The 25,561-nt window shown below is 46.3% G+C and overlaps 1 pseudogene; it reads right to left on the reverse strand.

Moving 5' to 3' along the window:
• Positions 1-641, reverse strand: part of LOC103725524 — a 1,718-nt pseudogene extending 1,077 nt beyond the window's left edge.
• Between the last annotated feature and the right edge of the window lie 24,920 nt (positions 642-25,561).

The raw sequence follows: 25,561 nt of genomic DNA on the forward strand, positions 1-25,561 counted from the left end.
GAACTCACTATGTAGACCAGGCTGGCCTTGAACTCACAGAGGTCCACCTGCCTCTGCCTCCCAAGTGCTGGGATTAAAGGTGTGTGCCACCACGCCTTGTCTGAGATCTTTTTTAAAGATTAAAACCGCATTCAATTTTATGTCTTATGGGGTTTATAGTGACTTCAATATTGTATAACTGTATTAATTAAACTGTGAACCTTAAAAATTTACATCCACTTTTGAAAGAGATGTATCTTTGCTCTGAAAGTTATTACTGAATATGTTAAAGCTGTAATGAAATGCTTCTTCTAATCATGTGGTTATTAAATAAAAAAAAGAATCTCTGTTCTCATTCCAAGTTCTCAAGCTGGTGCTGGCTCGTCCTTTCAGCTTCTTTAAGTTTCTTGATGTGTGCTTTGGCTTTGCTGAGCAAACCAAATGTACGCCTGGTGCAGTCTGGTCCTAGTGGAATCAGAACTTTTAAGCGTTCTAAACACAGGTGCAGATGAGCGCGTTGATTCTTTTCCAGGTCATTGTGTGTAGAGCTGTTGGCAGTGCTGGTGTTGCTGCACCCACTGCTGTTTCTGTGCCCGGTTCAACCTCCAAGGGGGCTTTGAATGTTGTAGCCGGGGCTTGGTCAGGAAGGGAATGACGAAGGATAGCCATATTCACACTCTCACTCCCTGCGCTCCAAAAACTCGGTGGCCTCCAGCAGGAGCAGCACGTTGATCATCCGCACCCTCGATGGGCTCCCCATGTGGCCTCAGGACCTCTCCATCCTCCCACCCCTGGCGCCAGGAGGCGCCACAGGCAGCTACAGCCTGCCATGCTCTGGGACATGTGGGTGGGTGGGCCGGCCTGGCTCCAGCTGGGCGTGCTCCGTGCGGACCCTCCTCTTTCATAAACAGACATTATCAGTCTTACTGTTATTCTACATTGTCTTCAAGGGTTACAAAGTTCTCTCTAGGGGGGTTTTGTTGTGTACCAATTGTGTTCTAGGAACCTCTAAATGTTGTTGGATACTTCTTGTACAGAGAAACTTTAACCAGGAGTGAAAAGTTTAAGTTCCCAAGGATTAGGTAGTGAGTCCCCTTAACAATTTCTATTCTATTGAGCGACAATTGCTATTCTGCAGAAGCAAGCCAAGCATAACCTACAGAAGCCATGAATCAGCAGTTAGCAGGAGCACTCTAGGATGCTGTGACCTGTTCCCAAGACAACCAGGGTGCAGCTGGCATGTGTTATGTGTTCCCATATCCTGGGCCAACTGCCTGATAATTTTAGAAACTAGAGTCAGCCTAAACTTTAACATGACCGTAGCTATGGTCAAGAAGGTGCCCTATTACAATGTCCCCTATTATTTTAAGGACTATTGAGGGGGGAGGGGGCATAAAGATGATTTTATATATGAAATACATAAAAATGCAATAAAAAGAATCATTGAGTCTAATTTGGGTTCCCCAAATATGTTGGGCTATGGGTCCATCCCCTATAGCCCAGTTAACCAACCTGGTGTCATATACTTAAGGAAACTGATTCTTTCCCTCCCAGAAGCTAACAGTTGCATTTTTTTTTCTCTTTTTGGTCTTTTTGAGACAAGGTCTCCCTGTAGTCCTGGAACTCACTATGTAGACCAGGCTGGCCTCAAACTCACAGAGATCTGCCTGCCTCTGCCTCCCGAGTGCTGGACTTAAAGGCACGTTCCACCACGCCTGGCCCCACAGTTGCCATTTTTAACTCAGCCAAGGCTCTGAATTTTTTTCCACCTCTCTTATCCATGATGAGATTTTTGTCTGACTTGATCTTACAGAGGAGTCATGTATGCTGTTGTAATAATATTGGTTCCTGTGTTCAACTGCCCTGCTATGTCCAGAGTGAAAAAATATCTAACACATAAAAAGAACTCAAAAGTTAATGGAGAAAGAACAGTATTTCAATGTTTAAATGAATAATTGACTGAGTAGATGCATTTCAAAAGAACAACAAAAGACCAATAATTATACTTAAGATGTTCAGATTTAAAAGAAATACTTTTTATTGACCTTTTTCAATTTGAATAGAAAATACTTAAACATAACAGAAACTAACATCAAATATGCAAAATTAAAAAGCTCAATAAAAAAAGGCCAGGTGTGGTGGCACATGCCTTTAATCCCAGCACTCAGGAGGCACAGGCAGGCTGATCTCTGTGAGTTCAAGGCCAGCCTGGTCTACAAAGTGAGTTCCAGGACAGCTGGGGCTACAGGGAGACCCTGTCTCAAAAAAGACCAAAAAAAAAAAAAAGCTCAATAAAAAAAATGCAAAATATAGTCTGTGATCTGCAAATGCCCCAAACAGACAGACAGGTGAATCTAGAGAAGGAAAGGTAGATTTATTACAGCCGGGCTATACTCTTTCCTAAAGGGTCCGAGAGTAGCTCCAAGTCTAAGCACTCTGGCTCTTTTTATATTGATCATGTTGCTAGGCAAGCAAGTAGAATACAGAAGCTAATCACTGAGTAATAAGCTTGAGCAAACATCAAGGAAATACATAAGAAAATACAATTTTCCATCCAAACCCACCACCCGAACCATAGTACATCTGTGTGCCTTCCTCCTCATTCATAAACAGACATTTATCATTCTTACTAGTTACCTTGCCCTTTCTGGTCACAAAGTTTCCTCTAGGGGGGGTTTGTTATATAGTAATTATATCCTAGAAATAAAGTTTCCCTAAGTCTTCCAACCAGAAAGGGGTCTGTTAACAACAATTGCTATTTTGCAGAAGCAAGCCAAGCATAACCTACAGAAGCCATAAATCAGCAGTTATCAGGAGCACTCTAGGATGTTGTGACCTGTTCCCAACACAACCAGGGCCCAGCTGGCATCCCATACTCTGGGCCAACTGCCTGATAATTTCAGAAACTAGAGTCAGCCTAAACTTTAACATGGTGTAGCTATGGTCAAGAAGGTGTACTCTTACAGTTGCTACTTTTGAAGTTCTGAATCTCAATGAACAATAAATCATCTGAAAAAATGTCACCTTCCCACAATACATTTATACATATAAAAATATATTGCATGCATGCATGCATCTAACTCCAGCTAGAGCTGGAGTTACAAATGGTTGTTAGCTGCCATGGGAGTGCTGGGAATCGAACCTGGGTCTTCTGCAAGAGCAGTCAGTGCTCTTAACCACTGAGCCATCTCTCCAGTCCCCACATTTTATCCTTTAAAAAAGTATGACAAGGTCTTACTATCTTGCCATGTAGCCCTGCTGAGCTTGACGTGATTCTAGCTCAAGCTGGCCTGTGACTTGCAGTTCTCCTGTTTCAGGTTCCAACTAGCTGGGATTTCAGCTCTGTGACACCAGGTCTGGCTCATATCTGACTTTTGATTAAATTGGCAGTGTAGAATTTTTCCTTTCACTTGACTAATTCATTTAAAATTTAAATTATGTCCGCCGTGCATGGTGGCACATGCTTTTAATCCCAGCACTTGGGAGGCGGAGACAGGTGGATCTCTGTGAGTTCAAAGCCAGCCTGGTCTACATAGGGAGTTCTGGGCCAGCTGGGGCTACAGGGAGACCCTGTCTCAAAAAGACATCTCCCCCAAATCTGTGTGTATGTGTGGTGGTATGTGCAAGTTAGTGTAGGTGTTTGAGGAGGCTGGGGTGGTGTCTTATTCCTCTGGAGCTGGATGTACAAATAGTCTTATGGAAAAGTAAAAGTATTTTTTACATTAATTAATTAATTAATTAATTAATTAATGGTCTTTTTGAGATAGGGTTTCCTGGTAGCCCCAGCTGGTCTGGAACTCACTTTGTAGACCAGGCTGGCCTTGAAATCACAGAGCTCTGCCTGCCTCTTCCTCCTGTGCCTGTCACAAGAAGTATTTTTAACCAGTGATCCTACTCTTCGATGCTCTTCCTCTCACTTGAACCTTAGAGAATCAGGTCAATCTTTGCTTCTTATTGTCTTCTGTATTTGAGAAAAGGTTTGTCATAGCCCAGCTGTGCTTTGAAATTGCTGTGTAGTTAAGGCTGGCCTTGAACTCCTGATCCTCCTCTGTCTTCTTCCCAAGCAATGGGATTCCAAGCAAAGCTGCTGTTTAGCCAGGCGTGGTGGCACAGGCCTTTAATCCCAGCACTTGGGAGGCAGAGGCAGGCAGATCTCTGTGAGTTCAAGGCCAGCCTGGTCTACATAGTGAGTTCCAGGACAGGTGGGGCTACAGGAAGATCCTGTCTCAAAAGAGACAAAAAAAGCTGCTGTTTAGAGTTATTAAATGGCTTACCTTCAATATTGTCAGGTGGCTCCATCAGTAATGAAGGCCAATAAATGTGCAAGAGATGAGGAATAGCCAGTCCGTGGAGCACAATGAACCCAGAGCTTTTATCAGTAAAGTTTGCAGGTCTTTCCCCTCCAAACTTCATCCCTCCATTTTGGCCCCTAGAGCCTCAGAGCTGTATGATGGACAATGGGGTAGAGACCAAAAACCCATCACCTTCATATCTGGGACCTTGGCTGGTGCCTGCAGTGTTCCCCCTTGACCTCTCTCCTCCTTTGTCCCTCCTGGTCTGTTTCATGAATGACCAAGTTTCACCACGAGAAACTAGAATGACTGGGATGTGTTACTGCTGAGCTGGAAATGTCATCATTCCTTAATTGAGGACTCATCATTCTGCCCCAGAGGCTGAGTGCCTGTCTTGACCCTACCAGTACAGATTCTGAGTGCCCAGGCCCTGGAGTTTATTGCAAGGCCAGGAAACCATCTTCTACAGCTTTGATAAATTCTGTGAGGTTCCAGGGTGTAGCACTCAGGAGTGTGCTGGATGGCAAATCTCCACCAATAAGAGCTGCCGACCCAGTTCAACCAGCAGCAGTTGCAGCTGAAACAGATGCAGCCATAGGAGATGCTTCAGCCATAGGTGACACTCCAGCCTCAGCAGACAGTGCAGGGACAGTACCAGACTAGTTCTGTGCTCAAGAGGCTCCAAGACTCTTCAGTCTCTCCAGACAACTGCATTCACAGAGCTCTTCTCACCCCTAAACTAGTTCTAGGAACTCTTTGTTTTTGCAAAGATGTTTGTGCAGCGAGGAAGATGTGGCATTGCAGACCCAGACCCAGAATATTTCTGAACTCATGGAAGGTTGGTTCCTGTAGCAAACTGCAGATCCTGGCGTTGATTCCTGCTTTCTATATGCACCAGCTCTTGGCCTGCTGCAGGGGGACATCTCCTGCTTTCACTGAGCCAGCACTGATGAACATCTCTACCTGGACATGAATGCCCCCCCTGCTGACCATTTTGTGGGGGGGTGTCACAAGAACAAGTCCAGGGATTTCTAGACCCCCCAGTGGAGTGGCAGGTCACAGTGCTGTTCTTGCAGTCATGCCCTGGGTTTCTTCAGGTGGGCAGTGTTGTTCCCACTCATGTAGAGGGGTTTTATAGTTGTTTACCTGCAGCTTGATGTGTGTCCTGGTAGTGTGGTATTGCTGTTTTTATTAAAGCTGGAGGGGCTGTTCTAAAATTACTATCATACCTCAGCTCCTTGAGTGCCTGGATTGTAGTCACCCACCACTAAACCACTTCCTCTCCCTTCCCCTCCTCCTCCCCATCCTCCTCCTCTTCTTCCTCCTCTTCCTTCTCCTCCTTCTCCTCCTCCTCGTCCTCCTCCTCCTTGTCCTCCTCCTCCTCCTCGTCCTCCTCCTCCTGTTTGTCTTTAAATGGCAGGATCTCACTCTTGACCAAAGCAGGCCCCAATAGCATGACAATCCTCCTGTTTAAACTCCCTAATTGTTGGAATGATTGGCAGGAGTCAGTATGATTTGTTGCCTTTCCCAATTAAAAAAATATATGAGTGCATTGCCTGCATGTATGTGAGTGCACCCATGTCATGCAATGCCTCAAAGGTCAGAAGAGGGTGTCGAATTCCCCTGGAACTGGAGTTAAGGACAGTTTGTAGCCACCATGTGGGTGCTGGGAATCGAACCTGGGTTCTCTGAAAGAGCAGTTGGTGCTCTTAACCACTTAGCCATCTCTCCAGCCCTGCCTTTCCCAATTTTTAAAAGAAATGATCTGGGCTGGAGAGGTGGCTCATTGGTTAAGAGCACTGACTGCTCTCACACAGGACCTGAGTTGTGACCCCAGCACCCACATTCATCTTCTCACACTGCTGTGATTCCAACTTTAGGGGATCTGATGCCCTCTTCTATATGCCTTGAACACTTGCCCTCACATGAGCATATATCTACCATATACACATAATTATAAAATAAAAAAGAATTAAAAGAACGTTTTTCCATCATGCAAGATTGCTCCATGGGTAAAAGCACTTGATGGCAAACCTGATGACCTGAGTTCAATTCCTAACACCTGTATGGTGAAAGAAGACAAAGCAGAGCCTGAGAACTTTGTCCCATTTCCTCCAACTTTGCTGACACATACGCATACACAAAAGAATAAAATGTAGGTCAGTTCCACCTCCATTGCTCCAAGTCCTGTGTCTGAAGCATGTCCTGTCTTCAGCAATAGGGTCTTACATTCAAGTTCTTGGAGGTAATCAAGGACTGTGGCAATAGCCTTTGTTATATGGGATGTCTTTTGGACTATCTGACCAACGACTCAAAGGGAAGGTTCCTTTTTGGCACTGTGCTTCTTGTTATATAGCCTTCAAGTATACACATCCACTAATGTTCAGATCTTGTGTTCTAGAGGATACTATGCAAGCTACTAAGGGAGAAAATCAATCAATGGTCTAATCCATCTGTAAAGCCTAATAGCCACAATGATTGACACAGAAAATGATCACTATTGGTGCAGTAGTGGCACTTTTATCTAGGGGGTAATCAACAGCTATCCAATCGAACTTAAAGCCTTCTCAATGGGAGGGAACTCACTGGTGACTCTGTGAATATAGCTAAATACACATGGCTGGAGAGGTCATAGATCCTCGAGAAAACCTTATCTCTAGACAAATGAAATTTCTTACTGTATGCTAAATATGGATCCTTATATTTACAGACAAGCATACCGTACATCATTCATCAACAGAGCTTTTATTTTGCAGCAGATGAAGACTGTTACAGAGTTGCATAATTGATCACACACATCGAATATATATCTGAGAGATGCCCAGTCTTAAGTGACACATCTACAGTGGAACCTCTCCACCTAAGACTCATGGAGTATAGTGGAACAGGGGTAGAGAGAATACTAATAAAACCCTCAACTCTCACCAGCGAAGCTTCCTCATACAGCAGAGTGTGATACACACAGAAGGTCACAACTGGCTAAGTTTTAGAGAATAAGAGACTGCAGAGTGTGCTTCTGGATAGGACTCCGATATTAAACCTCACCACCCATGGCTCAGGGACCATTGCAAAAGAGGCAGAAAGATTTTAAGAGCCAGGGTTGGTACATGAACATAAGGAAACAGAGCCTTTCAGCCACTGGGAACTTGCTCATATGAACTTACAGTGATGGTGACAGCATGCGCAAGACTCATGCAAACTCAGACAAAAACCCATCATAGGACTAGGGAAATGGGCAGCAGGCCCACACCTTAGCTGAGGGCCTATTGGCAACTGATTACTGCGGGGTGAGGGAGAGTAGATCTTTAAGGAAGGGACTCTAGATAGACTGACTAGATCTCAGTGGATGAACTTGCATCGAGGGATATCTGGGTACAAATGCTTGGATAGGGCATAACATATATAACAGAATGCATGAAATTCAGTGGAGAGCTAGGAGGGTGCAGATTGGGGAGGAGGTCTAAATTTGATTAAGATCTATTATATGAAATGCACAAAAACTCAATAAAAATTAAAATGTACTTAAAATATAGTATTTCATACGGAACTTTTTTTTTTGTCTTTGAGACAGGGTCTCCCTGTAGCCACAGCTGGCCTGGAATTTGCTATATAGACCAGGATGGCCTTGAACTGAGAGATCTACCTGCCTCTACATCCCGAGTGCTGGGATTAAAGGCGTACACCACCATGCCCGGCTGATACAGAATGTTTTAATCCTTTTGTATTTTTGTATTCTCTTCCCCGTTGGTACCTTCCCATAGCCCCACCTCCCCGAATTCATACATTCTGTCACTTGTGTTAAGGTGTATTGTGTCAAGTTAGTGTTCCCAGACGTCCCTTAGTGCAAGTTCATCCACTGAGGTCTAGTCAGCCTATCTAGAGTCCCTCCCTTTAAGAAGATCAGTTCTTTCTCACCTAGCATACTTAAAATATTTTTAAAGGAATACTAGACTGGTGATGTATCTGGGTTTTTGAATGCTTCGCATAGTAACATGTATGAAACCTAGTTTTTGTTCTAATTATCCTTTGACATGACTTATTCACAAATTTACCTCCCCCCCAGATCGAGACCAGGACCTTAAGGATGCTAAACAAGCATTGTACCACTAACCTAAATCCAAGACTATTACTTTTTTCTTTTAAAAAATCTTTATGACAGGGTCTTGCCAATACCACTGTCTAAACATGAAGTTGCTCTGTACTCCAGGCTGAACTTGAACTTGCAATTTTCCTGCTTCAGCTACCCAAGTACCTGTGCCTATAGGTCTGCCTCATATCCTGCTGTTGATTAAGTTTCAAGTGTGTGATTTTTCCTTCCACTTGAAAACTTAGTTATCACAGGAGAGATTTTGGTTGCTCTATAATTTTTGTTTTGAGACAAGGTCTCCCTGTAGCCCCAGCTGGCCTGGATGGAACTCATTATGTAGACCAGTCTGGCCTTGATCTCACAGATATCCGTCTGCCTCTGCCTCCTGAGTGCTGGGATTAAAGACATGTACCACCATGCCCGGCATTATTTGTTGTTTTTTGAGATGGGATCCCTTGAATCTTTTGTAGCTGCTTAGCAAGTTCCAGGTCAGCACAAGGTACTGGAGACCATCCCTGGAAAAGAAACACATAAACAAGCAAAAATAAATAAAGAACAACAAGAAAACAAAATTAAACCAAACCAAGAGAAAAAAATAATCTCAGAAAGATCTGCCAGGCTCTGCCTTCCAAGTGCTGGGATTCAAGACGTATGCCGCCATGCCTGGCTTTAGTCTTTGATTTCTTTTTTTAAAAAATATTTTATTTATTATTTTAATTTTATGTGTATGAGTGTATTGGCTGTATGTATGTAAGTGCACCTGTGTTGTGCAATGCCCTTGGAGGTCAGAAGAAGGGGATGGATTCCCCCAGAACTGGAGTTAGGGACAGTTGCTAGCTGCCATGTGGGTGCTGGGTATTGAACCTGGATCCTCTGCAAGAGCAGCCAGTGCTCTTAACTGCTGAGTCATCTCTCTAGCCCCAGTCTTTGATTTCTCATCCCCTACTTTTCCACCCTTAAAATTCATTGTATGTATATTTTGTTGTAACCTGCTTCAAGTTGTTTCTGGAAAAATATGTTAAAAATTGCCTCTCTTTGGACTAATAAAAATATTCTTAGAAAATAAAACATAGGGGCTAGAGAGCTGGCTCACTCATACACATAAAATAAAAATAATAAATAAAATATTAAAAAACCATATTGACATTCATTTAAAAAAATAATCTCTGTAGATACCTTTGGTCATGTTTTCTAGACTAGTGGGGTTGCTTCACTGTCTCCTGCTTATATCAGGACCAGCTAGATGGCCACTGTCTTCCCAGATACCAAAGAAGCAGAAGAAAATGTCCACTCACTGAGGGTCTACAGTTTTCGGAATGGAAGCAGAATAAACACTCAATCCTAATGGAATGTTACCATGAGACACTAAGTAGCAGTTCCAGAGTTTGAGAAACCTATAATCTAGAGGTCTCCCTCTGTAATCTCAGCATTTGTGAGATGGGAGGATGAGAGGCTCAGTGTCATCCTGTTACATAGTGAGTGTGAGATCAGCCTGGCCTGAAGAGATGCTTCATCGATCCCTAGGCTCCCATGGGAAACAACACCCTTATACTCCAGAGATACAGAGCAAGGAAGATGGCTCAGCACGCAAAGGTGCTGGCCACCAAGCCTGAGGACCCAAGTCCTGCTCCCTGGACACTCATGGTGGATGGAGGAAACCAAAGTCCTCTGACCTCCACGTGTGCACATGGCATGCCTGTGCTGAAACACACACAGGGAATAAACAAGTGTAACAGCTATTTACACTATTCCTTTCATTTGTTTTCTATTATCTCAGTATTGGGGATTAAACTCAAGGCCTCCCACAAGCTAGGAAAGTGCTCTGCAGTGGAGCCACATTTCAGTCAAGTATGGTTACTTTGACCTTAGATTTTGTATTCAATTTCCATCCTGTAAGGATCACAAAGCAGTTTCCCTGGGACTTAGCATAATAGTGCTATTTTCTGACACAGGTTTCCAGACAAAAATGAGAAGTGAGTTGAATCTTGTGTTTTCCTTTAGTTCAAGGCAGTTCCAAGTGGATGGACTCCTGGACAAAGTTGAGGGGGTCCCAGAATACACAGAAGGCATTTCTGTCCCTCAAGGGGAGACATAACCGCTTGTCTCCTGAACACCCACTTAGCTCAAGGACCATCCATGAACAGAAACCAAGCCACTAGAGGAATGGCTTGAGCCGTCCTAGGCAGGCATCTGACCCCTGGGCACCTGGCTAACTGGAGGCCAATGTCCTAAGATGGTGATGCCTGGTGGAACCCCTGTTTCTCCTGGCTGAGATTTCAAGAGCCCAGCACCATGACTGTCTCCTAGCTTCCACTCGAATCAGCTCCCAAGTAGTTGTTTAATAAGCTAACTTTCAGTCACACCTCCTTAGGGTGGGGCTACAGATTGATTGGATCAGCAGGATAGGAGGGGCTAATGGGTGAAGCAAATGAAGAGTGGGAGGGCTACAGTGGGCGGGTCCAACAGGAGAGGGTATTTAAGCACTGGTCCCTGAGAGAAGACTCAAAGATAGGGAAGGACTTGGGCAAGAAACAAGAGCTGACTGATTTCCTGGGTGAGTTGAGACCTAAGCAACTTGAGTAGATGGCGGGGGTGGGGCAAGCATACCTTGGTTCTGCATGTGGAAGAGTTCCTTCAGTCCTTCAGGAAAGAGAGGAGCTAGAAGAGGGACAGTGGACTTGGGGCAACAGACTGGGAACTCTGGGGTAAGGTTGCATCACACCTATAACATCTGTTGCCTGAGGGTTCTGCAAAAACACAACAGCTGTTTGCAGGTTCCTCACAATCATGTAAAGGAAACAGGAGCAGTGCAGGGGCTGGGAAGTGAGTGGAGAGTCAGGTGAGAGCACAAGTGCTGGTCCAGACGCTGTGGTTCTCTGCACTGCTGTCCTGTGCAGACCCAGGCCTGAGCCCTTGTGCACAGGAAGCCTGGAACATTGCAGACTGGGGACTGGAACTTCTCTGATTCATTTCCCTTCTTTCCCAGGTTCCCAAATGCAGAAAGCTCCTTTGAAACCACAGTATCTTCCTCTGCTCCCAAGACCCACAATGCCCACTGGTCACCAAATGGCCCCAGGGGCTCCAAGGCAGCCAAGTCTCTGGTCGCATCCATCAGCTCCAGTGCTTCTAGGACTCCAAGCATTCCAAAGCCTTCCAGAGCAACTGGGTCTCCAAATAGTCACAAGCTGCCTGGGGAACACTGAATCTCAAGTTTCCCTAGGCATGCATGGTTCACCAGCCACTCCAGGGTCCCAAGTTCCCAGCGATGGTCCCAGGAGGCAGCGGAAGGAGTGAACTGTGTACATGAAAGACCAACAGTGTGTGCTGGAAGGATGTTTACAAAAGTGCAAGTACCCATCCTATGAGGACCGAGTGGTGCTGGCGGAAAGAATTGAAGTGAAGGAGTGCCAGGTCCAGGTCCGTCCTCTCTTGTTTCTCTCTCCCCTAATCAGAACAGCCACTCCCTCATCAGCCATCTTAACACCCTTACATAGCTCTCAGTACTTCAGGTGTTCTTCCATTTCTAGAGGCTTCTTGCCACAGCTCCCAGTTGTAGAAGTTAGTCCAGTGGTTTCACTGGTGTGGACTCAGGGCTGAATGCCACATCCATCCCCAAACACAAGTGGCAGAATCCTGTGCACACGGAGTCCAATAATCAGCCTAAGGGGTGTCCAGGTGCTTAGACACCAGGGCTCTTGGTGAAACCTTGCATCTTCTAGAAGAAGCTAAGTTGGTCCCTGGGATTCAGGGTCCTGCCTCTCCTGCCTTTATCCCTCCTCCTTGACCTCTAGAGCAGCACAGCTGTGGGGTGGGCCTGAGGCCCAGGCTTTTCACCCGGTGTCCTCAGATCAGGGGCCCAGGCTGGTCCATGAGGCCACTCCTTTTGACCTCCCTCCTCCTTTATCTCTGCAGGTCTGGTTCAAGAACCACAGAGCTAAACACTCGAATGTGTCACCAGGAGCAAGAAGATCGACTGGTAGACCCCAAGATTGGTGCTGGGCCAGCATGCCCCGGAGTTCAGGTCCCTGCTGCGGTCTCTACCAGTGTAGATCCATGTACTCAGGTACATCTGGTTGGAACCCTGTTCCTCAATTCAGCCTGGACCCAGAAGCATTCTTCTTCAGCCTTGATAAGGCCTGCGAGGCCCTCACCTGTGCCGCCCAGCTGCACACACAGCTGCAGCCAATACTAGGCCTGGCTTCAAGTTCTCCACTTGGACCTACTTGTTGATCTTGAATTTCAGCCTGACTTTATTCCCCCATTGTCACCTCAAGAGTTCTCACAGGAAGAATTCTCATCATGCCTGGACTCTTTCTAGGAGCCCTTGGTCTTTGCCAAGGACCAAGTGTGGCAAGGAGCAGGTGGCACAGCAGACCAGGACTCAGGACATTTCTGAATCTATGGGTGTGGTGGTTGTCAGCCTGTCCTTCAGATCCCAGGCCAGCACCCTTTGTGCAGCACGGCTCCCGCCCAGAGCCAGGGTTTTATAGACTGTTCTACCAACTTCATTGTGCCCTGTCTGCTTTTGTTTATTTTAATCTGTTGATGTAGTGTGGCTGGTCTGAAGCCCTAGACCTTCCGTTCTCTACCTCTGGGAGCACTGGGAGACGCCGTGTCCCCATGTTTCATTCATTTATTTTTTTTTCTAAGATAGGGTCCTAATCCTGAAACCCAGATCACACTGGAATTTTCCCTGAACCTGATCCTTTGGTATCATGAGTACTGAGATTACAGCTGCTGTCTGGGGAACTGGACATTAGTAGACCAGAGTTAGAAATTCTTCAGTGTGTTTTTTTTCTGATTTAATTGAGTATGAATTTGTGGTAGTTTGAGAGTGTTTTGAGACAGTGTCTTGTTCTGTAGAGCAGGCTGGCCTCCAGGCTCTGTCCATCCCCCTGGTTGTGCCTCCCAGTTGCTGAGATTACAGGTGTGTGCTAAGAAGCCTGGCTTTACTGTGAACTTCTTTTGGTAATTAATAGTTGTAACTATGTCCTATTGTGTTATTGTGCTATTTGTTTAAATGAATAAAGTGTTTTTGAGTTAAATTTAATGTGTTGTGTTTTACTACTTCCGTTGTGAACCAGTAAGACAAAAAAAAATCTGGAGCTGGAGATGTGGCTAGAACCATAAAGTGTTTGCTGCTCTTGCAGAGGATGAGTTCAGTTCTTAGCCCCTGGTTCTGTGTTCACAACAGCTGGAAACTCCAGCTTCAGGGGATCTGACACCCAGTTCTAGCCTCAGTGTCACCCCTCCCCACACAGTCATGCACAGAGAGATACACACATGTATATAAAAAGAAATCTTAAAAAATAATTAATATTCATTATTCAGTTTTATAGTGCATATTTCTTAAAAAGGAACAGTATTTTCTGAAAACAACTGATTATTTCTCTTGGGTCTTTTTGAGACAGGGTCTCCCTGTATCCCCAGCTGTTGTAGAACTCACTATGTAGACCAGGCTGGCCTTGAACTCACAGAGATCTGCCTACCTCTGCCTCTGGTGGGAGAGGACTAAAGACGTACCACCATACTTGGCCTCATAGAGTGTCATATTAAAGCCCTGTGGTGTCCCTGACACAACCTTATGATGCCCAGAGGCCTTACAAAAAAGCATTAGTTTTATTTATGTTTGGATCATAAAAAAATACGATCTAGTATTCTATCACAGAGCTACATCAGTGTCTGAGGGTATTGTTGGCAAATGTATAGAAGTGCAATGGTTTCATGAAGTGCCCACAGAGGTCAGAAGTCTGATTTCCTTGGGACTGGAGTTATGTATGGTTGTTGGCTGTCATGTGGGTGCTGCGGATCAAAGCCAGGCCCTCAGCAAGAGCATACAGTGCTTTTAACCACTGAGCTGTCTCTCCTGTCCAACATCCCAGCTCTCTTTATAAATAAAAGTTTAAGCCGGGTGTGGTGGTGCATGCCTTTGATCCCAGGACTCCGTAGGCAGAGGCAAGCAGATCTCTGTGAGTTCAAGGCCAGCCTGGTCTACATAGAGTTCCAGGCCAACTGGGGCTACAGGGAGAGCCTGTCTCAAAAAGACTGAAAAAAAAAAGTTTAAATTACATTTAAAGGTGTGTGCATGCATGCGTGCGTGTGCATGTGTGCGTGTGTGTGCGTGTGTGTGTGTATGTGTGTCTGTGTATGCCCATCCCACACACATTTGCTATTAGGCCCCCAGATCACTGTGGATGGAGTTCATAGGATAAATAGCAGGATTCAGTTTTCTTCTTCCACCATGTGGGTTCCAGATTAAACTAAAGTACTCAGGCTTTACCTCCTTTACTTTAACAGCAACACTGCCAGCATCCCTAATCTCTATCTAATTTTAATTCTGACTGAGGCTTTCACTCAGTTGTCCAGGCTGGACTTGAGTTTTCAGTTGGTTGCCTCAGAGCCCTTAGTGGGTGGCAGAACAGACCTGGGCCAATATCCTTGTTTTCCTGTTTCTTTTTGTCTTCAGTGCTGGGATAAACCCAGGAACCAGAAGGCAGTTCAGTCCCTCACAAGGAGACTTCAGCATCTGTCTCTTAAACAAGCCTTGGTCCTGAACCTAAGAAATCCCTTGAACAGTCATCAGGCCAGTGTCCTGGGCCAGTTTATCCAGGTGTTAGAGACAATTCTGAGGCTAGACCATTGGGGTCTGAATGTCATTGGAGACAGTGAGAGGCTGCCTCATATCTGTAGACAGAGGTCGTTTGGGGGCCAGGAAGACACCCAGGGAGGAGTTGTAGCCTCATGTCCTCACAGGAGGGGACTCTAATATGAAGAAGGAAAGACAATTACTTCTTTGGTGACTCTTTAAATGCAGACTTCCTGAGATGGGGACCCAGAGTGGAACACACTTTCCTCCTCAGTTCCCACATAATCCATTAGCTGCTCCTAAGAGAGACGACCCAGCAAGGTTGATTTAGGGTAGAGTTGCAGGATGGGAGGGAACAGAGGGTCTAGCACGGAGATGGGATTTAAGCCCAGGTCCTTTTTAGCAGTGCCTCCAACAGAAGAAAAGATTTGTACCAGCATACAAGTCTACTGATTTCCTGTGTCTTTATTCCTGAGGAGCCTGTGTGGGTGGTGGTGTGGGGTGAGAATTTGGGAAGGATGTGATCCTGTGTCTGAGGCTTTGGAGATCCCATCCAGGCTGCTCTTTCCTGCAAAGTGGGCTGTGTGTACGTGTTGGGATTGAATGACATTGTGCATAGGGAGCTGACAGAGCTCTGTACATCTTGGCCTCTGCAAGACTCAAGATCCTACTGTCTCTTACTGGGGGAGGACTGAGTTTTTTGGGAGGTGGAGCTAGCCAACTAAGTGTTAGAATTATAGGAATGGGCTATCATTCCATGCTGTCTGTCTCAAAAATATTTTCTGCTGGGCGTGGTGGTGCACGCCTTTAATCCCAGCACTTGGGAGGCAGAGGCAGGTGGATCTCTGTGAGTTCAAGGCCAGCCTGGTCTACATAGTAAGTTCCAGGACAGCTGGGGCTACAGGGAGACCCTGTCACAAAAAGACCAAAGAAAAAATATTTTTTATGCCGGGCATGTTGGCGTAGGCTTTGAATCCCAGCAATTGGAAGGCAGAGGCAGGTGGATCTCTGTGAGTTCAAGGCCAGCATGGTCTACATAGTCAGTTCCAGGACAGCTGGGAGTACAGGGAGACCCTGCCTCAAAAAAAAGACAAAAAAATTTTTAAATGTATTTCCTGGTGCCAGCCAGCCAAGACGGACAGAACCTGAAAGGGTGAGTGAGGATTGAAAGAAAGAAAAGGAGACAGAAAAGATGCTTGGGAGGACGTGAACACTGCAGCCCCGGTTTATTTCAGCTCCACCTTTTTATACAGAAGAACTCAATTAGTTTCCACAGCTGTTTTCCCACCTGTATCTGAGGGTCAAGGAGGGTCAGATCAAAAGCTTCTTTGATCCTTTTGTTTACCACTATTGCCTCCAGGTCAGGTATTGTGAGGCTCTCCATATAAACACATTCCTCCTGAATAGGCAGATTAGAGACTGGTATGCATAACACAAACTCAATAAACAAGGCTGCCACAGCTCAATGCACATAATAGATTAGCAGCTCCCAACATGTATTTTGTGTGTGTCTGTGTGTGATGGCTTGTATGTGCTTGGGAAGGGAAGTGTATCAGATCCACTGGAGCTGGAGTCACAGGGTTTTGTAAGGTGGTCAGCAAAATCAGATCCTCTGGAATTACAATAAGGTGCTCTTAATCATTGAGGAATCTCTCTGTTCTCTGTCTATCCCAATTTTAAAAGAAATTTTTTTGGCCCAGTGAGTTGACTCAGATGGAAAATGTGCTTTCAGTCAGGCCTGATGAACTGAGTTCAATCTCTGGATCCACATAGTAGACATGGGTTTGTGGAACTCCAACTTCTCCCCTGGGGGAGCTGCTCCAGTTCTTTTGGCTCCCAGTCCCACGAGTTCCATTCTTTTGTTTTTTGTTTAAAGTTTATGATGTTTTAAAAAGAGTTACTTACAAAGGATACATTTATGGGATGTTTCTTCTACATCTCGGCTGAGCTTTTTGAATTCTGCTGCCACCATCGTGCCCACCATAGCCATGCACCAGCCTCACCAAGACGGTGACCTTCTGCCGCTTCCCTGCTTTCTCCACATCTGTTCTGAGACCCTCCCCCTCATGCAGTTGAAGCTGACCTATTGGGTTGGCGGGGTGACTGTCTTCCCGCCTGTCTGCAGGGTCTCTTAAGGTTCAGTGCTAGTTCTCTCGGAGGACAAGCCTACCCAACAGCTCCTAAAACCCCACACAACCCCAACATGAAAGAAAATGAAATAAAAAATTTTGGTAGGTTCACCACATATATACATATATATATTCACCTATATAAATATATACATATATATCCATAAACATATATATGATTAAGACACATGAAATTTGGTGGAGGTGCTTTGAGGGTGTGACTAGGAGAGGGGCTCTAAATAGGATCAAAATATCCTGTTTGGAATTTGGAAAAATTCAATAAATTGTTTTAAAGACTTCTTTCAGTGACTTGAGAGCCTGCCTGCAGTCATGAGCCTGTGTTCCTCTTTAGTCAATCCCAGCACCCAGTTTGGGTCACTCAGAACCACCTGTAGCTTCAGCTGTGGGGGATCTGATAGGTCTGATTTCCCAGCCACTTGCACATACACACACAGACACACACATGCATTTTATTAAAGAATTCTTGGACAGGAGTGCAACTCAATTGTAGAATACTTGCAGTTGGAAGTGTAAGGGTGGGGTTCGACTATCAGCTGAAACCAAGTTTTGGTTTATTAGCCTCTCAGCATGCCTTACTGTGCTGGACAGCTTCAGTTGTGAACTTGACACCCCTGGGCAGAGGCAACCTGAACTGAGGAATTTCCTCTACAGGATTGATCTGTGACCCGATGTGTGTGGCAGTTTCTTTATTGTTGTATGAAGTGGGAGGGCACGGTCTGCTGTGGGCAGTGCCAGCCCTGGACAGATGGTGCTGGGTTGTATAAGAAAACAGGCCGAGCATGGGCCAGGGAAGCAAGCCATTAAGCAGCATTCATGGTCTGTCCTTCAGCTCCTGCCTCCAGTTTCCAGTCCTAAGTTCCATCTGGGAATTTGCTCGTTGATGAACTGTGTGAGCTGGGAGATGTCAGATAAAATAAACACTTTCCTACCTAAGTTGGTTTTGGTCAGTGCTTTCATCATAGCCACAAGAAAGAAACTAAGACACTCATCAAATTTCATCATTTCTCATATCTATTTTAAAATTTTTCTTTCTTTATTTAAAATATATTTTTGGGGTTTTTGAGACAGGGTCTCTCTGTAGCCCCAGCTGTCCTGGAACTCACTATGTAGACCAGGCTGGCCTTGACCTCACAGAGGTCTGCCTGCCTCTGCTTCCCAGGTGCTGGGATTAAAGGTATGCACCACCATGCCTGCTATTTCTTTCTTTTTATTTAATATGTCCTTTTGCTGCATATATGAAGTGCACCAGTGTCAGTGTCATAAAATGCCCACACGGAAGAGCACAGGTCCTTGGATCCCTTGGAACTTGAGTTATGAATAGTTGTTAGCTGTTATATGGGTTCTGGGAGCCTAACCTGGGTCCTCTACAAGAGCAACCAATGTTCTTATCCACTGAGTGATCTCTTTACTCTCTCTTTTCCTTTTTTTTAACACTAATTATTGAATCATAGCCTTTATTCATGCTATGAAATCAAAGCTTTATATCTCTTAGTTAGATCCCAGTGCTCTACCCAGCTACTCACTCCTCCAGCTTTTTCTAAAGATTGTATTTTGCTGTGTAGCAATGGTCAATCTTTTAAAATTATTATTAATTATTATTATTATTATTATTGCATGTGAGTGTATTGCCTGCCTGTGTGTAAGTGCACCTGTGTCGTCCAATGCCTATGAAGTCAGAAAGTGCCGTTGGACCCCTGGAATTGGAGTTGTGGATAGTTGTCAGCTGCCCTGTGTGTGCTGGGTATTGAACCTGGGATCTGCAAGAGAAACCAGTGCTCTTGACCAGTGAGCCATCTCTCCAATTCCGCTTTGGTTGATATTGAAGCCATTCTGTATCCATGTCTGACCTTCATTGAACTGCAGCTCATACCATTTATTTGGATTCTATGGAGAGTGTGTGATTCTTCCTTTCATTTGAAAACACAGAGACCTATGAATTGTTTTTGTTTGTTTGATTAGCGGTTGTTTTCTTATACAGGGTCTTTCTTATGCCAGGCAGGCTTTAATTTGCTCCATAGCCAAGGCTGGTCTTGAACTCCTCCTAATCATCTCTCCTCCATCTCACAAACAGTGTAGTTATAGGCTTGCTATACCAATTTTGTATGTAGCAGTATTAAATGAACTATGATCAGCATAGTTCCAGACAGATCAGTCAGTGGTTAAGCCAAAGAAAATGGAGAGGGAAACAGCCTTTGGGGTACAGCCTTCCTGTCAAGCACACAGAAAACAGGGCATTTACCAATTAAGTTTGTTGTTCAAATGAAACCCTATCAAAAATGAAAAAAAAAAACTCCAACAGAGTCAGGCATGGTGGTGCATGCCTTACGTCCTAGCCCTTGGGAGACAGAGGCAGGTGGATCTCTGTGAGCTTAAACAAGGCCAATCTGGTCTACACAGTGAATTCCAGAACAGTGGGAGCTACAAAGTGACCTGTCTCGATCCCACCTCGTAATATCAACAACTGAACAAGCAATCACCTTGTTCATAATATTAAAAATTGAACAAGTTATTCATCACTAACAACAACTAGTGCTTCCAGGTTTCCAAAGAGTCCTCACTTTCTAAATATTTCCAGCCTCTCATGCTCACAGGTCTCCAAATGCCTCAAGGCCACCCAGTGTCTTCCGGTCTGCTATGCTCCCTGTTCCCCAGTGTATTAGTTACTTTCCTGTTGCTGTGATAAAACAGAGACCAAAGCAACTTCTCTAAGGAAGAGTTTATTTAGCTTACGGTTCCAGAGTCCATCATGGCAAAGAGTCACGGTGGCAAGAGCAGAAAGCAGAGTGCTCTCGCATCTTCAAGCAGGCACAGGAAGCAGTGGCACTTGGGCACTGGCAAGGCTTAAGAACTTTATCCTTCTCCCCCATCTGCTCACATCCTCGTGCAAAACCACACCCCTTAAAACCTCTGAAAACAGCCCCACCAACTAGGGACAAAATGTTCAAATACTTGGAGCCTATGGGGGACATTTTCATTCAAACCACCACACCCAGCGACTGGATTCCAAGTTTCCCCTTGTCCATAAGATCCACCATGTCTCCCAGGACCCTAAGGTCCTCCAATCCTTTCAGGTGTTGAATTGCCCATCCCCGAAGCTCAGAGGAGGTCCCAGGAGGAGAAGGAGCCTGAGCTGGAGGAACATTTTAGGAACTGCAATTGCGTGAGCTAAGGGGACAGCATGGCCCTGGAGAGGAGGATTCACTGTGACAGAAGGAGGTCCCGGTTTGGGTGCTTTCTAAACCATCTGTCCCCCTGTCAGTCAGAATAGCCATTAACATCAGCCACCTATCTCTCTTCCACGATTCCCTGAGCTTCTGGTGGGTCTTCTTTGCTTTGTGATGCTTGGCATGGCTTCCATTTGCATAGTGGTTTCAAAGGTATTTACTGGTGGGGCCCAAGTCCCAACTTGGCTCTCCATTTCAGCCTAGTGCTACAAGATCTATGTAAACCCTGGAGCCATGATGCTGCCTCACAGGGTATAGAGGAGCCTAGACATGAGGGCTCCCTTGGAAGCCTTGAATCTTCTATCAGAAATTTCAGTGGTCCGTGGGCACCAGGTCCTGCCCATCCCATCATCATTCTTCCTCCTGGACTTCCAAAGCTCCAAAAAGTATTGTGGTGCCTGATGAGGAGACTGAGGCAGAGGCCTGTCCTTTCCACCCTGAAGTTTCTCATCATCAACCTACTCCAGCATCAAAGCCACATCTCTTGATCTCTTCCCTCCTTTTCTTCCAGATATGGTTTAAAAACCACTGGGCTAAACGTCTCAGCAGCAACCCAAAGAGCATCTAGATGGACTGCATGTTCTGAAGGACCAGGGAGCATGCACTGCTCTTAGTTGCTTTGTAGCCCATTCTCAGTCTGCCTTCCCAAGGGGCTGTGTCCTTGTGACTATCCCTCCGAGTGGAGAGCCAGGTCCAGCCCTATTATGTATTCAGTCCCTTCATCTCTCCAGCCCCTCAAGTATCTTTCCAGCCTCAGGAGTTGCCTTCTTCAATATGCATTAGGCCTCCAGAAGTCCTGGGAATAGCTGCTGGGTGGGTGTGCTGGTTTTCCAAGCCCGGCTGCAGGAGCCACCACCCCATTTACAGCAGCAAATTCCAAAGATCCATTTCTGCCTGCCCTCAGGTGAAGACAACAGAGACTCATCTCTAGCCAAAGCCCTAGCTTCCACAGACGTTCCCTCCACAGCTCCTGTCCATCTCCAGTTGCTCCCAGAGTCCCCAGTAGAAGCTGTAGCAGCTGCCAATCTCCATCACAGCAGAAGTCCAGCCTGATAGGATGCTCAAGGCCGGGCCGCACCCCCAAACCTGCTCTGGGTCGAAGGCCTGTATGATTGGAAGTTTCCCTAGACTTTGCTGTATCCTGAGGTCACCCAGCCTTACTCACAGCTAGACATCTTCTAGTCTGCCTTAGCCTTTGGCCCGACATTAGTGTATCAAGGAAGAGGTGGTACTGCCTGACAGTACAGATTGGGGTTTTGGTGTCTGTTGAATCCTGCAAATCCCAGGCGTGATGCGGGTTTTGGTTCATGCTTCTGCGTCCAGTGTCTCTCCACCGACTTCTTGTGGGGTTTGGCTGCTTTCACTGAGCCTGCACTGATACAAGCCCTCAGCTGGTGATGAATCACCCACTATTTGGGGACCACGGGAGCATGTCCTAGGCTTTCGAAGATGAGTAGTGGAGTGGTTGAGCACAGGACCCTTCATGCAGATTTCATAGTCCAGAGCTCCAGCAGCTCCTGCCCTGGGTGTCCTCAGGTGGGCAGTACTGCTATGGCTCAGTTGTGGGGGTTTTCCAGCTTCTTCACCTGCCAGCATGTGTCCTAGGTGTTTTTAATGCATTTTTTTCCTATTTATGTAGAAGTGCTGGCCTGACTCTCCTGACTGTACTTCTCAACCCTCACAGTACTGGGTTACAGGCATGTGTCAATGCACTTATTTTGAGACAGGGTCTAAGTCTGTGGCCCAGGCTGTTCTGGAATTTTCACTGAATCTCTTTGGTTTAGTTCCTTGGGTGTTGAGATTTCATCTGCTCCCTGAGAAATTGGATATCTGCACCTCGAAATGAGAAATTCTTTGGTATATTTTTCTGATTTAATTCATAATAAATATTTGTGGCTACTTAATATTAAATATTAATATATATGTTTTATTGAGCTTTTTAAAATTCATACAACAGTCCCCAAACAAATCTACACCTCCCCGTCATCCACGCTTTCCCCATCACCCCACTGAACCCCATGCACTCTGCCATACATGCAAAGTCCTATTCATTCAGTGTTTCTACGCATGTCCTTCAGTGTAAATTTTCCACTGAAGTCTAGTCAGCCCATCTAGTGATCGTATGTAAGTCACACTGTCCCTCACCCAGCTGCCATCAGTCTCAAATAGTTCTTTGTCTAGTGCCAGCCAGCCACCTATTTCTTACCTCCCAATTGGGCAGACATGTGATCCAACATGTGATCCACACTGACGCCACCACAGCCACAGGTTCACATGCCGATCCTCCAGTGGTCTGGGGGCTTCCACCTCCCTGTGTGCATGAACTACCCCTGACCCTTATAATATTTGCACCCCCTCTTCCATAATGGTCCCTGAGCCTCGGTAGGTGAGGTTCCATATAGACTCCCACCCTGTACTGTACTGTCTCTTTTCTCCAGAACATGGCCAGTTGTGGCCATCTGTGTGCATCACACTCTGCTGGCCGAGGGAGCTTCATTGGTGAGAGTTGAGGGGTGCATTAGGCCTCTCTCTACCCTTTATTCTGCTATGTTCCTTGAGCCTTAATTGTAAAGATTCAACTGCACATTCGACTCCTAGTACTGGGCATCTCAGTCTACCAGCATCCAGTAGTTGCTCAATAAGCTAAGATTCAATCACACCTCTTTAGGGTGGGGCTGCAGATTGATTGGATCAAGGCTAAAAGGTGAAGCCTATGAAGAGTGGGAGGGGCTAACATGGGCGGGTCCAACAGGAGAGGGTATTTAAGCACTGGTCCCTGAGAGAAGACTCCAAGATAGGGAAGGAGCTGGGCAAGAATCAAGAGCTGACTCATTTCCTGGGTGAGTAGAAGGCCTAAGCAACCTGCTTAGATGGCGGGGGTGGGGCAAGGGCACCTTGGTTCTGCATGCCAAGGGTCCTTCAGTCCTTAGGGGAAGAGAGGAGCGAGAAGAGGGACAGTGGACTTGGGGCAACAGACTGGGAACTCTGGGGTGAGGTTGCATCAAATCTATAGCATCCGCTGGCAAAGCGTTCTGCAAAAACACAACAGCTGGTTGCAGGTTCCTTGTGATCATGTAAAGGAAAACAGAGGAGCAGTGCAGGGGCTGGGAAGTGAGTGGAGAGTCAGGTGAGGCTCCAGGTGCTGGTTCTCCAGATGCTGTATTTCTTTTCACTGCTGTCCGGCCCAGACCCAGCCCTGAGCCCTTGTGCATAGGAAGCCTGGAACATTGCAGACTGGGGAGTGGAACTTCTCTGATTCATTTCCCTTCTTTCCCAGGTTCCCAAATGCAGAAAGCTCCTTTGAAACCACAGTATCTTCCTCTGCTCCCAAGACCCACAATGCCCACTGGTCACCAAATGGCCCCAGGGGCTCCAAGGCAGCCAAGTCTCTGGTTGCATCCATCAGCTCCAGTGCTTCTAGGACTCCAAGCATTCCAAAGCCTTCCAGAGCAACTGGGTCTCCAAATAGTCACAAGCTGCCTGGGGAACACTGAATCTCAAGTTTCCCTAGGCATGCATGGTTCACCAGCCACTCCAGGGTCCCAAGTTCCCAGCGATGGTCCCAGGAGGCAGCGGAAGGAGCGAACCGTGTACAGGAAAGACCAACAGTGTGTGCTGGAAGAATATTTTCAAAAGTGCAAGTACCCATCCTATGAGGAACGCGTGGTGCTGGCGGAAAGAATTGAAGTGAAGGAGTACCAGGTCCAGGTCTGTCCTTTCTTGTTCCTCTTTCCCCTAATCAGAATAGCCACTCCCCCATCAGCCACCTTAATCCCCTTCCAAAGCTCCCAGTACTTTAGGTGTTCTTCCATTTCTAGAGGCTGCTTTCCACAGCTCCCAGTTGTAGAAGTTAGTCCAGTGGTTTCACTGGCGTGAACTCAGGGCTGCATGCCACATCCATCTCCAAACACAAGTGGCAGAACCCTGGGCTCATGGAGTCAAATAATCAGCCCAAAGGGAGTCTAGGTGCCTAGACACCTGAGATTCAGGGCCCTGCCTCTCCTGCCTTCATCCCTCCTCCCTGACCTCTAGAGCAGCACAGCTGGTGTCCTCAGGTATGGGGCTCAGGCTGGTCCATGAGGCCACTCCTTTTGACCTCTCTCCTCCTTTATCTCTGCAGCTCTGGTTCAAGAACCGCAGAGCTAAACACTCTCGAATGCGTCGCAAGGAGCAAGAAGATCGACTGGCAGGCCCCAAGATTGGTGCTGGGCGATCATGCCCCAGAGTTCACGTCCCTGCTGCGGTCTCTACCAGTGGAGATTCCACGTGCTCAGGTACATCGGGTGTGAGCCCTATTCCTCAATTCAGCACGGACCCAGAAGCGTTCTTCTGCAGCCTTGATAGGGCCTGCGAGGCCCTTATCTGTGCCACCCAGGAGGACCCGATGACTGACCAATCCAAAGAGGCTGCAGAGCCAGGTCAACCCGCAGCAGCTGAAGCGGCAGCAGTTCCCAGCGCAGCTCCTGATGCAGCCCAGACAGAAACTCCAGCCGCAGCTGCAGCCCAAGAGGCAGCTCAAGACACAGCTGCAGCCGATGACCAGGCCTGGCGTCAAGTTCTCCACTTGGACACACTTGTTGATCTTGAGTTTCAGCCTGACTTTATCCTCCCATTGTCACCTCAAGAGTTCTCACAGGAAGAACTCTCATCATGCCTGGACTCTTTCTAGGAGCCCTTGGTCTTTGCCAAGGACCAAGTGTGGCAAGGAGCAGGTTGCACAGCAGACCAGGACTCAGAACATTTCTGAATCTATGGGTGTGGTGGTTATCAGCCTGTCCTTCAGATCCCAGGCCAGCACCCTTTGTGCAGCACGGCTCCTGCCCAGAGCCAGGGTTTTATAGACTGTTCTCCTACCAACTTCATTGTGCCCCGTCTGCTTTTGTTTATTTTAATGTTGATGTAGTGTGGCTGGTCTGAAGCCCTAGACCTTCGAGGTTCTCCACCTCTGGGAGTGCTTGGAGACGCCGTGTCCCCATGTTTCATATATTTTTGTTTTCTAAGATAGGGTCCTAATTCTGAAACCCAGATCACACTGGAATTTTCCGTGAACCTGATCCTTTGGTATCATGAGTACTGAGATTACAGCTGCTGTCTGGGGAACTGGACATTAGTAGACTGGAGTTAGAAATTCTTCAGTGTGTTTTTTTCTGATTTAATTGAGTATGAATTTATGGTAGTTTGAGAGTGTTTTGAGACAGTGTCTTGGTGTATACGCAGGCTGGCCTCCAGGCTCTGTCCATCCC

The sequence above is a fragment of the Nannospalax galili genome, unplaced genomic scaffold (assembly GCF_000622305.1).
Source record: "Nannospalax galili isolate Female #2095 unplaced genomic scaffold, S.galili_v1.0 scaffold649, whole genome shotgun sequence".
NCBI lineage: Eukaryota > Metazoa > Chordata > Mammalia > Rodentia > Spalacidae > Nannospalax > Nannospalax galili.